Source organism: Gopherus flavomarginatus, assembly GCF_025201925.1.
Source record: "Gopherus flavomarginatus isolate rGopFla2 chromosome 13 unlocalized genomic scaffold, rGopFla2.mat.asm SUPER_13_unloc_3, whole genome shotgun sequence".
NCBI lineage: Eukaryota > Metazoa > Chordata > Testudines > Testudinidae > Gopherus > Gopherus flavomarginatus.
The window spans coordinates 3,045,729-3,058,035 of NW_026114611.1; the positions used below are offsets into that span (position 1 = coordinate 3,045,729).

The 12,307-nt window shown below is 50.9% G+C and overlaps 1 pseudogene; it reads right to left on the reverse strand.

Annotated features, from left to right (window-relative positions):
* Positions 1-2,450: 2,450 nt before the first annotated feature.
* On the reverse strand, positions 2,451-2,654 carry LOC127041598 (uncharacterized; annotated as a pseudogene).
* Between the last annotated feature and the right edge of the window lie 9,653 nt (positions 2,655-12,307).

Here is a 12,307-nt window from a genome sequence, read left to right on the forward strand (position 1 = left end):
TGTTCTTTAAACATAGGGTCAGTCTCCTGTGGGGTTGGGTCACAGGAGAGCCCCGTGACCCTTCCTGTGCTTCTAACCCTGCACTGTTCACCCTGCATCCTCCCCCATGCCCCTAACCCTGTGCCCCCCTCTGGCACCCCTAACCCTGTGCTCCTCCCTGCACTCCCTCTACCACCCCTAACCCCTACATCCCCAACCTCTCACACCCCTAACCCTGCATCCCCTCCAGCACCCCTACGTCCCTCACCCCTAACCCTGTGTCCCCTCCTGCACCCTAAACCTGTGACCTCTGGCACCCCTACACCCCAACCCTGCAACCCCCTCCTGCACCCCTTACCCTGCCCCCCTAACCTCTGAACCCCTAACCCCTGTGCCCCCTCCTGCCCCCCAACTCCTGCCCCCCCGGCAACGATCCAAAGTACATTCATATTCCTTATCTGAGTCAGATGCCACCAACGGAAGATTGTTTTTTCTGTCTAGTGGTTCAGGTTCTGTAGTGTCTGCATCAGAGTGTTGCTCTTTGAGGATTTCTGGCAACATGTTTTACACCTCGTCCCTCTTTGATTTTGGAAGGCTCTTCAGATTCTTAAACCTTGGGTCGAGCGCTGTAGCTGTCTCTAGAAATCTCAGGTTATACCTTCTTTGCGTTTTGTCAAATTTGCAGTGAAAGTGTTCTTAAAGTGAACAACATGTGCTGGGTCATCATCCAAGACTGCCATAAAATGAAATATATAACAGAACGCGGATAAAACCATGGAGCAGGAGACATACGGTTCTTCATTAAGGTCTTCAGTCACAAATTAACGCATTATTTTTTTCACGAGCGTTATCAGCATGGAAGCATGTCCTCTGGAATGGTGGTTGAAGTATGAAGGCATATGGATATTAGCATATCTGGCACGTTAATACCTTGCAACGCTGGCTACAAAAGTGCCGTGAGAAAGCCTGTTCTCACTTTTAGGTGACGTATCTAAGACATGGGCAGCATTATCTCCAGTAAATGTAAACAAACTTGTTTGTCTTAGCAATTGGCTGAACAAGAAGTAGGACTGACTGGACTCTAAAGTTTTACATTGTTTTCTTTTTGAGTGCACTTATGCAACAAAAAAAAATCTACATATGCAACTTGCACTTTAATGATAAAGAGATTGCACTACAGTACTTTATATTTTACAGTGTAAATATTTGTAATAAACTATTTATAGTGAGCACTGTACACTTCGTATTCTATGTTGTAATAGAAATCAATATATTTGAAAATGTAGAAAAACATCAAAAATAAATTTCAGTTGGACTATTGTTTAACAGTGCGATTAAAACTGAGATTAATCATGATTTGTTTTAAGTTAATTGCGTAAATTAACTGTGATCAATTGAAAGCCCTAGATTTGAATTTTTCTGTCACATGCAGGAACGTCTAGAACATCTGTGTGCAGGGAAAGATCGTGGGAGGAGTTGTGCTGTGAAATTATTTCCTGTTCTGACATGTTCCCAATTGCCCTTTTTGCCCTAACACGCTGCAGCGCAACATCAATGTTTTGCTCCAGATCATTCCGTCCTTCCAGGGGCCAGGGAAGGGAAATGGCTGCAGTGGAGCCGGTTGAGGTAGGGATTATCAGGGAGTTGCTGGTGGTTTCCCTTTGTGAGGAGAAAGGGCCGTAAATACATAGGGGGTGGGAACTTCCAGGAAGGTTGGTCTGTGTGGGCGAGGGCAGGAAATTCCCACGGTGGGGAAAGGGTGGGGGACAGGGTGTGACAAACCTGCTGGGATTTGTTTACTGTGAGGCTCCAGCATTTCTCAAATGTGGCCACTAGGGGCTTGTATTGCGGCTACAGCCTCCTGGACTATAATTAGGGGGAGTCGGGGGCAGCAAAGCAGTGGCTCTTCCTCACAGGCTGCCTGCAGGGGCTGGTCCCTACCCCCTTCCTGAGTCATAAACACTGTAGGAGCAGGCAACCAGTGGGAGTTCCCCACTTTCCCACGTGTGGTGGGGCTTGGGCTTCAGGCTTCTGCTCTGGGATGGTGGGCGGCAGGCTCAGTCAAGATACATGGAACGTAGGCTGGGTGGGGAGAAGTCTATGTAACTCATGCAGTTATTGATATACATGTGACCTCGAATATTACCAATCTGTGTTCCCCCCCAAGCCCCCCCAACCAATCATCTCCCAAACAGACCCTCAGTCCAGAAAGCATTCGTCCCTCATGTTGCTGAAAAGACTCACAGCAAACAGAAGAATCCCAGCTTTTAAAACAGTCCTCCAGCAAGACAAAGAAACTCACATCTGTAAACTTAGAAAACACTCCCAAGAAATTTTAACAATATGTTGTCATGAAGAAACCAAAGTGCTAAAGAGGCCTGATTTTTCAACTACTTTAAAAAAATCTTCTCAAATCAGCACCTTTAGAGTGAAACTCTTTCTGCCCTTCTAACCAGACAATTCTCCGCAAAAGGAGAAGTACTGGTCCTGGAGACACTGCAATACCAGGTCAGTGCAGGGGTTGGATAGAAGAAGCTCCTCTTCCATCCCCTTGTTTCAAAAATCAATTGAATATACAGTCTTCAAATAAAGAACCTATCATATTAAACTGATAAGAACAGATATAACTTAGATAACATTTTTACTTCAAGGTCCCAGAGACACAGACAAGGTTTTCATCTTGAGGCTAGAAGACCAAAAACATCAAGACACTTGATTGTGGCCTTGGAAAAGCCAAAAGACTACTCATTCTTGATCTTAGCTCACAGAGAGCCGAGCAGCGCTGCTGAGTTTCGGATGCTAGGCAGCCTCTCCTCCCCCACTGCTTTCTACTTCAGCAGAGGAGCTCCCAGACACTAACCAAACACCATGCACGAGGCTTTGATAACTAGGTAACTGCAGACTGAAAGGAGATGGTGCAACGGGGAGCAGCTTTTCCAGAGGAAACGCAGGGCCCCAGGCTGCAGTGACAGGGCTGCAGCCCAACCTCCAGCTCCCCGGGGCCTCACCCACATCCCAAGCAGCCAACTTCAGACAGTCCCCAACTTTCCCCAGCTCCAGCCCCCAAAGCTTCCGCAAGGCCAGATCTGAACATGGAGCCCCCCAAACATCCCCAACCCCCAGCCATGATCTCCCCAGCACACCCCAAACTCCCAGCTCCCAGCAGCCCCCCAGTCTGCCCCCAGCCCTGACCTCCGCACACACCCCAAACTCCCAGCTCCCAGCAGCCCCACAGTCTGCCCCCAACCCTGACCCCCGCCACCCCAAACTCCCAGCTCCCAGCAGCCCCACAGTCTGCCCCCAGCCCTGACCTCCGCACACACCCCAAACTCCCAGCTCCCAGCTGCCCCACAGTCTGCCCCCAACCCTGACCCCCTCCACACCCCAAACTCCCAGCTCCCAGCAGCCCCACAGTCTGCCCTCAGCCCTGACCTCCGCACACACCCCAAACTCCCAGCTCCCAGCAGCCCCACAGTCCCCCCCGGCCCTGACACCCCAATCTCCCAGCTGCCCCACAGTCCCCATCCCCAGGCACTCCCCCTCCAGCCTGGCTCTGACACCCGTGAGCCCCCCCGGTTCCCCCTCCCCTCGCTCCCGGGCCCAGCTTGGGCTCCGAGCTCTGCAGCACAACTCCGGGCCCCTCCTGCAGCTCCCGCCCCAGCCCCGCAGGAGAGGCTGCTCCGCCCCGCCCCGCCCCGGCCGCTCGCCCCCCGCAGCCCCGCTCCGGCTGCGGGGAGCTTGGGGACCCCCCCCCCCCAGGCAGGGTGCAAACCAGGCAGCCGGGCCCAGCCCCTCCCGGCAGGAGCGTGTCCGCCCCACACGTGTCCCCGCCCCCCGGGCCCTGCCCCCGGCCCCACCGCGCTGCCCCGCGGGCTGCAGGGCTGAAGCAGCCTCCGCGCTGCGCTCCCAGCCCCGACCCCATTGCCGCACACAGGGGCGGGGGGCTCGGGGGAGCCAGGAAGGGGCGGCTCCTCCCCGGGCCTGGCCCTGCCCCTGCCCCCGGGCCCCTCGCAGGGGGGTTGGGTCATGCGGGGAAGCGAGGACCCCCCCTCAGTCCAGAGGGGGCAGGAGAGGGGCTGGGTCTCCCCAGGGGAAAAGCAAGGGCAGGGGCTGGTGCTGCTGAACCATCAGCCCAAGGAGCCCCCGGCTGAGAATGCAGCGACCACGTGTCAGTTCAGCGCTGGAGATGGAGCCCAGCACGTGTCAATCACCTGCCTCTAAAGCATCTAAATCTCCTGGGCACAGCTCGCAAGGGCACAGCTTGGGAGCTGCACTGGGAGTATATCCTGTAGGAAACCCCCTTCCCCCCCACAGCAGAGTGAACCCAGAGCCTGATGGATCGAAACCATCCTCTGTTAGCTTGGGTTTCATTACAGCCCTGGCAATAATCCAGCTGCCTGCGTGTGTTCTGCACAGAAAAGAAGAACAAATTCTCTCCCTGTTCACCCTTCCGCGGTGATTAAAGGAAGAAATAAAGCCCCAGCAGAGCCCTGCCCCACAGAGTCCCCTCCTGGAAGGCGAGAGATGTGCAGGGACTAGGGCTCCAGCTCAGGGTTGCCAGGTTTATAGAACTTTTGGTAATACCCAGAACGGGGCCAAGTCCTGCCCCTCCATGCCCCTCTGCCTAAGGTCTGGGAGGGAGTTTGGGTACATGAGGTGCAGGTTCTGGGATGGGCAGGGGAGGTGGTGGCAGGCTCTGGGAGGGAATTTGGGTGCATGAGGTGCAGGCTGTGGGCTGGGGCAGGGGTTTTGGGGGGCAGGGGGGCACTGGCAGGCTCTGGGAGGGAGTTTGGATGCAGGAGGGGGTACAAGCTCTGGGAGGGAATTTAGCTGCATGAGGTGCAGGCTCTAGGCTGGAGCAGAGGGTTGGGGTGCACGAGAGGCAGGGGGCAGACCCTGGGAGGGAGTTCGGGTGCGTGCAGTGTCTGGGCTGGGACAACCCCCTAAACCTGCTTTTAGCAATCAGAATAATTTAGTGTCACCTTAATTTTGCCTGCCCCAGTACAAAAGAAGAGGCTTTTGTGAGTTTCCTGACTCAGAGGATGAAAATGGAGGTTTGTCAGTCCGCAATGCTGTGAATCGTCGAGCGGAACCCATTGTTGGCACTGGTAGTGTAGACACAGCCTCAGCCTCGGTGCTGGTGGGGGGAAGTATTGTCTCTAGAGTCACCCAGGGTGGTGTGGGATTGTCCCAGGTTACTGGGTGGGGGCTCGAGCGGGTTCTGTGTTGTGTTGTTAAAAAGGATCCCCAAGATATTGAACCCTGGGCCATGTTGCTGCCGACTCCAACTGGCAGAAGGGTCACAGAAAGAAGCAGGGGGAGGGGAGGAGCACACATTAATTTATGCAATTATTCAGAGAGGCAGAGGCCTGGCAGGAAGGAACTACCTGTGCAAGCCCCCTTGGCAGAGAGGGGGATCTGGGATGTTCTCGGCACTGGCGATACAGCCCAGGGATGGGGCAGTAAATGGAGCGGTGAAGATTTGTGAGCTGGGAACTCCTCTCCCTGGGTATTTCCTCTGCAGGCCTGTTTCAGTGTCTCTCTTTGCTCTTTCCCTGTGTAACCCAGTGGTTCTCAAACTTTTTGAACTGGTGACCCCTTGCACAAAGCAAGGTGCCGAGTGCGACCCCCCCATCAATTCAAAACATGTTTTTTCACATTTAACGTTATTTTAAATGCTTAATTTATAACCCAATTCTTTAAAATGAGTTTAACTTTTCTCACCACTTTTAAATTCAGCCTAGAACACACTTCGATTGAATTATTGTTATAAGCAGAAAAGGGTTTTTAAAATAGTTACTGTTCAGTACTGGGGGTGTGAAGACATTTGTCAATATCACTTTTCACAGCAGACTTTGCTCCATTGCCACCCTCACTTCTGCTGTCTGCAGAGCTGGGCGGTTTGTGACCCCCCCACATAATAACCTCACCCCCCCCACGAGGGGCTGTAATCCCCCGTCTGAGAACTCCTGGGCTGCCCCCTTCCCGCTCTGGCTGGGACACTTGACCCCTGTCCCATTCCCAGGGGGCTTGTGCTCTCCTGGAGCTGGATCGGCTGCTCCTGAGGGGAGCCAGAGCCGGGGGGTGGGGGGGAGATGTCAGTGAGGCCAGCAGCGCTGGGAGCCACAGACACAGGCGGGCAGAGATGGGCTGAGGAGGGGCTACTTGAGAAGAGTCACTTCTCTGCCCGCCCCCAGTGCTCCCCCCCTGCTCCCCCCATCCCCTGGGGCCTGCCTTAATTCAGACAGTCCCTTTCCCGTCATATCCCCACCACATCAGTGATTGTGATAGCAGGGGGCAGGTTTTCTCTGGGGCACTGAGCTTTGCCAGGGGGTTGGTGGCTCCTTTCTTTCCTCACCCTGGAGTAAACTCAGCTTTTTATTCCATCCTTGATGTTTCATGGAATAAAAACAGCAGCATGAAGAAAGAAGTGGGCACCATGGGTCTCAGGGGAGGGGCAGAGAGGTGGAAGCAGTGGGCTGGGCTGGGCTGGGCAGGGGCAGAGAGGTGCAAGCGGTGGGTTGGGCTGGGCTGGGGAGGTGCAGAGAGCTGTGGGTGGTGGGCAGTGCAGGTGAGGGGAGGGGAAGAGAGGTGCGAGTAGTAGGCAGATCAGGTCTCAGGTGAGGGGCAGAGAAGCGTGGGTGGCAGGCAGGATGGGTGCACAGGAGGGGCAGAGAGGTGTGGGTGGTGAGCAGGACAGGGGACAAAGAGGTGTGGGTGGTGGGCAGAGCAGGTCTCAGGTGAGGGGCAGAGAGGTGTGGGTGGCAGGCAGGATGGGTGCACAGGAGGGGCAGAGAGGTGTGGGTGGTGAGCAGGACAGGGGACAAAGAGGTGTGGGTGGTGGGCAGAGCAGGTGTCAGGGGAGGGACAGAGAGGCGTGGGTGGCAGGCAGGACGGGTGTCATGGGAGGGGCAGAGAGGTGCGAGTAGTGGACAGTGCAGGTCTCAGGGGAGGGGCAGAGAGGTGTGAGTGGCAGGCAGGATGGGTGTCACAGGAGGGGCAGAGAGGTGTGGGTGGTGGACAGGACGGGACAAAGAGGTGTGGATGATGGGTGGAGCAGGTCTCAGGGGAGGGGCAGAGAGGTGTGGGTGCTGGACAGGACAGGGGACAAAGAGGTGTGGGTGGTGGACAGGACAGGGGACAAAGAGGTGAGGGTGGTGGGCAGACTTTGGGGCAGAGGGTGTAGAGGCAAGAGCAGCAGGCAAGGAGGCCTCAGGGGAGGAGAGGAGCAAGCAAGAGGCGGACTAGCTTCTAGGGAGCTTCCAGCGCTCACGTCCAGCCTCCCCACATGAAAGAGTCATGGGCCACCTGTTCTCTGGATCTTCACTAACCAAGTCCTTCCCCAAGCTGTGTTGCTGGGAGAAGCCCTCCTGTTCACACAGCTGAATCTGCATCAGGATTCAGTTCATATAACTGCATTGCTCAGGGTGTGTGTGATATTTTTACACCCCTGTGTAATGTAGTTACACCCACCAAATTTTGTAGCATAGACCTGTCCAAAGAATCACTCACACAAACCTTGGGAGTAAAACGTCACCTGCTCCTCTGCTTTACAGAATCCAAACAAAAGCAAAGCTTGTCCGGCCCCTGTGGGGGTTGGCAGACAGTCAGGTGTGGGCAGATAGGCTGCTTTAAATAACAGCAGGCACCATGGCTTAGCTGCTTAAAGCACCTGCTCAGTAAACAGGAGATCCTGCGTTCAACTCACTGTGGTGCCTTCTTGACTGGTTGTTGGGGCACCTGCTATTGGCTACTGTCAGAAGACAAGATTCAGAGCTAGATGGGCCTTTGGTCTAGCCCAGTGTGGTTTTTCTTATTGTTTAAATAACACTCACAGGCACTGGTAATAGAGTTACTGAAAGTTTGTGAGTTAGGAGGGGGTAGATCAGTGATCCAGTCCCCACACAGATGAACCCCTCCCTCTGGGACAGGAGCAGATCTGAGCTCTCACCCAAATGCTCATTGTGGCTGCCAGAATCTGTGAGCAGCTTGTTTAGTTTACGCCAAAGATTGAGTCCTGCTTTGCGCACCATGTGTGAGAATGAAAATCCTAAACTGCATTTTGAAATAACGAATGCAGTAGGATGTGTTATTGTCCCTGCCTCAAAGCAGACAGACCAATGGAGAAATGCCGTCAAGTCCAAGGTAATACTCCACTGCCATTTTACCTTTTTTGCTCACTAAACTCCTTCTTATGTGCCCTGCCCAGGCTGTCCTCTGCCTCAGCTGCTGCTCCCGGCCTGCTCTAGAGTCAAACATGCAGGGCCCCCAGGGCAACAGAGGCTGGGACAGGGTAGCAGCCTGGATTGGTCTGGGAAGATGCTGGGAGTTCTCGTTCCCTGAGAACTGGTCCGGCTCCCTTCTCAACAGCAAACAAATCAATTCCACGTCCCCTCCCCAGAAAAATCAGCCTAGAGCCAAGGGCAGCAGGGGATGATTCCCTCTAGTTCCCACCGAGGCAGGAGAGAACCCAGGGTATTTCTAGCAGAGCTTATGGAACTGACGTGGGGAAACCAGCCTTTAATAACAGGCAGTTCCAGTTTAAGCTTAGTGTTTTTAACAATTTCTACAACATTAAAAAACCCTTCAATCGTAGTGTCACCATCCATAAAATTGCTTCAGCCTTATAGGTTCCCAAGTGCACAAATAAACATCTCTTCAAATCCAAGGGAGTGAAGATCAGTCAATGTTCAGAGTCATCCCACATAAAAGAACCATGTTGTGGTACATACGGGCCCCATCATGTGGCCATCGCTTTTCCCTCCTCTCTGTTAAAAGTTTTAGTATTTTGCACAGAAACTTTCTTCCCTCAGGAGAGACCTGGGAACCAGGGCTGCCAACCAGCCAAACACCTTTAAGAGGAGGTGTAATCTGTCAAAAAGTGATCTCCCTCCTTCAGTTCAGTGACACCCTGAAATGTTACTTATCAGGGCAGAGCCGGAGGATTGAAAGCAGCTACAACAAATGCCTGTGTAGCTAACAAGAATGTATACACACACTCCCTTGTATCTGAAGAGATGTTTAGTTTTACCCTTGGTAAACTACAAGGCTAAAGGGAAAGGTGATGGTGGTGCCAGATATAAAGAGTGAAACACGAGACAATCATCATAGTTATGCCCATAGTGACTGCAAATTATTTCTAAATTCTTATTATCATCAGTGTATTATTTTCTCTGGAGTTTAGACATTGACTAGATCTTGACCAAGAAATTTGGATCTTGATAAAATAATCGACTACCCCTGGTTAAGGCAATGGACTTGATAACCACTCAGTTCAAGTACTAACAACAGTGGCTGCCTTTTAGCCATAGCTTTTAATCAGGGCAATAAATTGATACGAACTCCTGTAAAATCATTTCCCAGCCGAGTCCTTCACCCACATTCGTTAAGGCATTGGGCCACCATGTGAACATTTCATTTCCCTCCTCAGTTTCACACAGAGACACAATTTCCTTTGCACAGATCCATGAACAGCAAAGCCTCCCTGTGTCTCTTGTCTGAGCCAGGGCATTCAATTCCAGTGAACCCTTCTCTCCTGCAATGGCAATGGTGAGACAGAGGGGACTTGGCCACCTTCACCTCTGACAGTGAGATATTGGCTCAGCTTTTTCTTTACACTGCTGTTGTCAGTCCATGAAACATCAGGGACGGAATGCAAGGCTTAATTCATGCATCAACCCCCTGAAACATTTCAGTGCCCCAGAGAAATCCTGCCCCCAGCTATTGGAATGATATGGTGGAGATTCGAATAGGAAAGGGACTGTCTGAATTGTCAGTGTGGGGAATGAACAACTGTCATGGTAGAAACCCCTACTCTGAACATTAGCATCCAAAAGATGGGGTACCAGCATGAATTTCTCTAAGCTTAATTACCAGCTTAGAACTTGTAGTGCTGCTACCAACCAGGAATTCCAGTGCCTGGTACACTCTAGTCCCCCCAAAACCTTGCCCAGGGACCCCCAATACCCAGACCCTCTGGATCTTAACACAAGGAAAGTAAACCCTTTCCCCCCGTTGCGTCTCCCAGGCTTCCCCTCCCTGGGTTACCCTGGAAGATCACTGTGATTCAAACTCCTTGAATCTTAAAACAGAGAGGAAAATTCACCTTCCCCCATCCTTCTCTCTCCCCCTCCCAGACTCTCCCTGAGAGAGAAAGTAATCCTAACACAGAGAGAAAGTTAACCTTTCTCTCCCCCTTCCCTCCTTTCTCCCCACCAATTCCCTGGTGGATCCAGACCCCGTCCCCTGGGGTCTCACACCAGAATAAAAAAAAAATAATCAGGTTCTTAGACAAGAAAAGCTTTTAATTAAAGAAAGAAAAATTCTTTGTAAATCTCAGTAAAAATTATCTTTGTAAATTTAAGATGGAATATGTTACAGGGTCTCTCAGCTATAGACACTGGGAATACCCTCCCAGCCTAAGTATACAAGTACAAATTAAAATCCTTTCAGCAAAATACAAATTTGAACTTCTTCCAGCCAAATACACATTTGCAAATAAAGAAAACAAATATAAGCCTAACTCGCCTTATCTACATGGTACTCACTATTCTGGACATATAAAAGACTGTATCAGAGAGATTGGAGAGAAACCTGGTTGCATGTCTGGTTACTTTCAGAACCCAGCGAGAACAAGAATCAAACACTAACAGCACACACAAAACTTCCCTCCCTCAAGATTTGAAAGTATCCTGTCCCCTGATTGGTTCTCTGGTCAGATGACAGCCAGGCTCACTGAACTTGTTAACCCTTTACAGGCAAAAGAGACATGAAGTACTTCTGTTCTATCAACCCTTAATTATATGTTTATGACAACAACAATCTATAGCAATGTCGTTAGCCACAAACACACTCTCATCGTGCTCCAGCTGGAAAGGAAATGGGTAGGAACTCTTGCTTTTCACCATGGACACACTTACACTAATGCACAGCCGTGAGTGCACTGGGGGAGTTGGTCTAAGCCATTTGAAGTGACAGGTCTGTGAGAACAGAATCATTGTGTAGTGAAACAGCTGTGTATTGAGTAGTTGTGGCTGAGTGCTTAAGGTAATGGGTTAAAAAGCCCTTGGGGTCTCCCCATGCAGGTTCAAATCCTGCTGACTATGGGATGCATTAGTGTGTTGTCAGTGCTGTTGTCTTAGTGCCTGAGCAGGATCTGGTTTCACTCTGAGGCTGTTTACACTTAAAATACTGCTATAGCACTGTGGAGAAGACAGTTGCTACAATGCGGAGAGGGGTTTTCCATCCCTCTAATAGCTATGTTGACAAAACAATCTTTACTTTCACTTAGCACTATCTAATCATGGTTTAGTTAAGCTTAATTATACTGGTTCTGGGGTTTTTCACACCCTGAAAGACGTACTTGTTACAGGGTTTATCCCATCACCCTCCCATTCCCTGGTCCTTCTCGTGTGACCAGAGAGCAGCAATGCACGAAGTTCAAAGGTGCAAACAATTCAATGTTTATTGGCGTAAACTTCCACCAAGCAATGATTCCAGTGTCCTTCCTCAGTGTCCCCCTTCCCAGCTCTGACACCACAGAGCCTTGCCTGTGTCCCTGTTCCCATTCCCTGTTCCTATTCTCCCCCCTTAGCAAAACATAATTCCAATTCCCCTACCCCTACCGCTACCCCCATTCCCATTCCCATTCCCCTCTTACTTCCTGATTGACTGCAGACTATATAGTAAACTTGAGTTCTGCTTAGCTCTATCTTAACCAATCATTTTATTGAAATGTAACTAACCAATCCTAACATACTGTAACATGATTATCTAACCAATTATACCCCACCACCTTAATTGGTTTACGCAAAACAAATTAATTATACAGCAGACAGAAACGGTTACAGAACCAGACAGAGATTATACAGACAACAATAGGAAGGAGGGGACTACAGTGATAGAACAACAAAGAAATGAGGATTTCACACCCCAACTGTTGGTAAGTGAGTTGTCCCCAGACAGGATGCTATCATGGTAGAGGTTGTGGGTGCTGGTTGCTTAACTATCTGGCCCCCAGGGCAGGATTTTGAGGTTCACCATTACTCTCTCAGAATGCCAGCACCCATCTTTTGTTCACTTAAAACGTGAGCAGGGAGATTACAACACTATAGAACTCATGAAGCTCCAGGAAATGTGTAACTTTAGATCTGGGTGAGTGTGTCTAAAAATCAGCTGTGCTGTAGAAGGTCTCTAGGAGTTGAAAGAGATGTGCCATCTCCATCTCCCTAAAGAGTTCATCAACTATTAATGAAAACTAGGGTTGACAAGTCATATTCTTTGTAGTATCAGGATGGTGGACTGGTCTAAAGTGCTAGTTATGAAATTC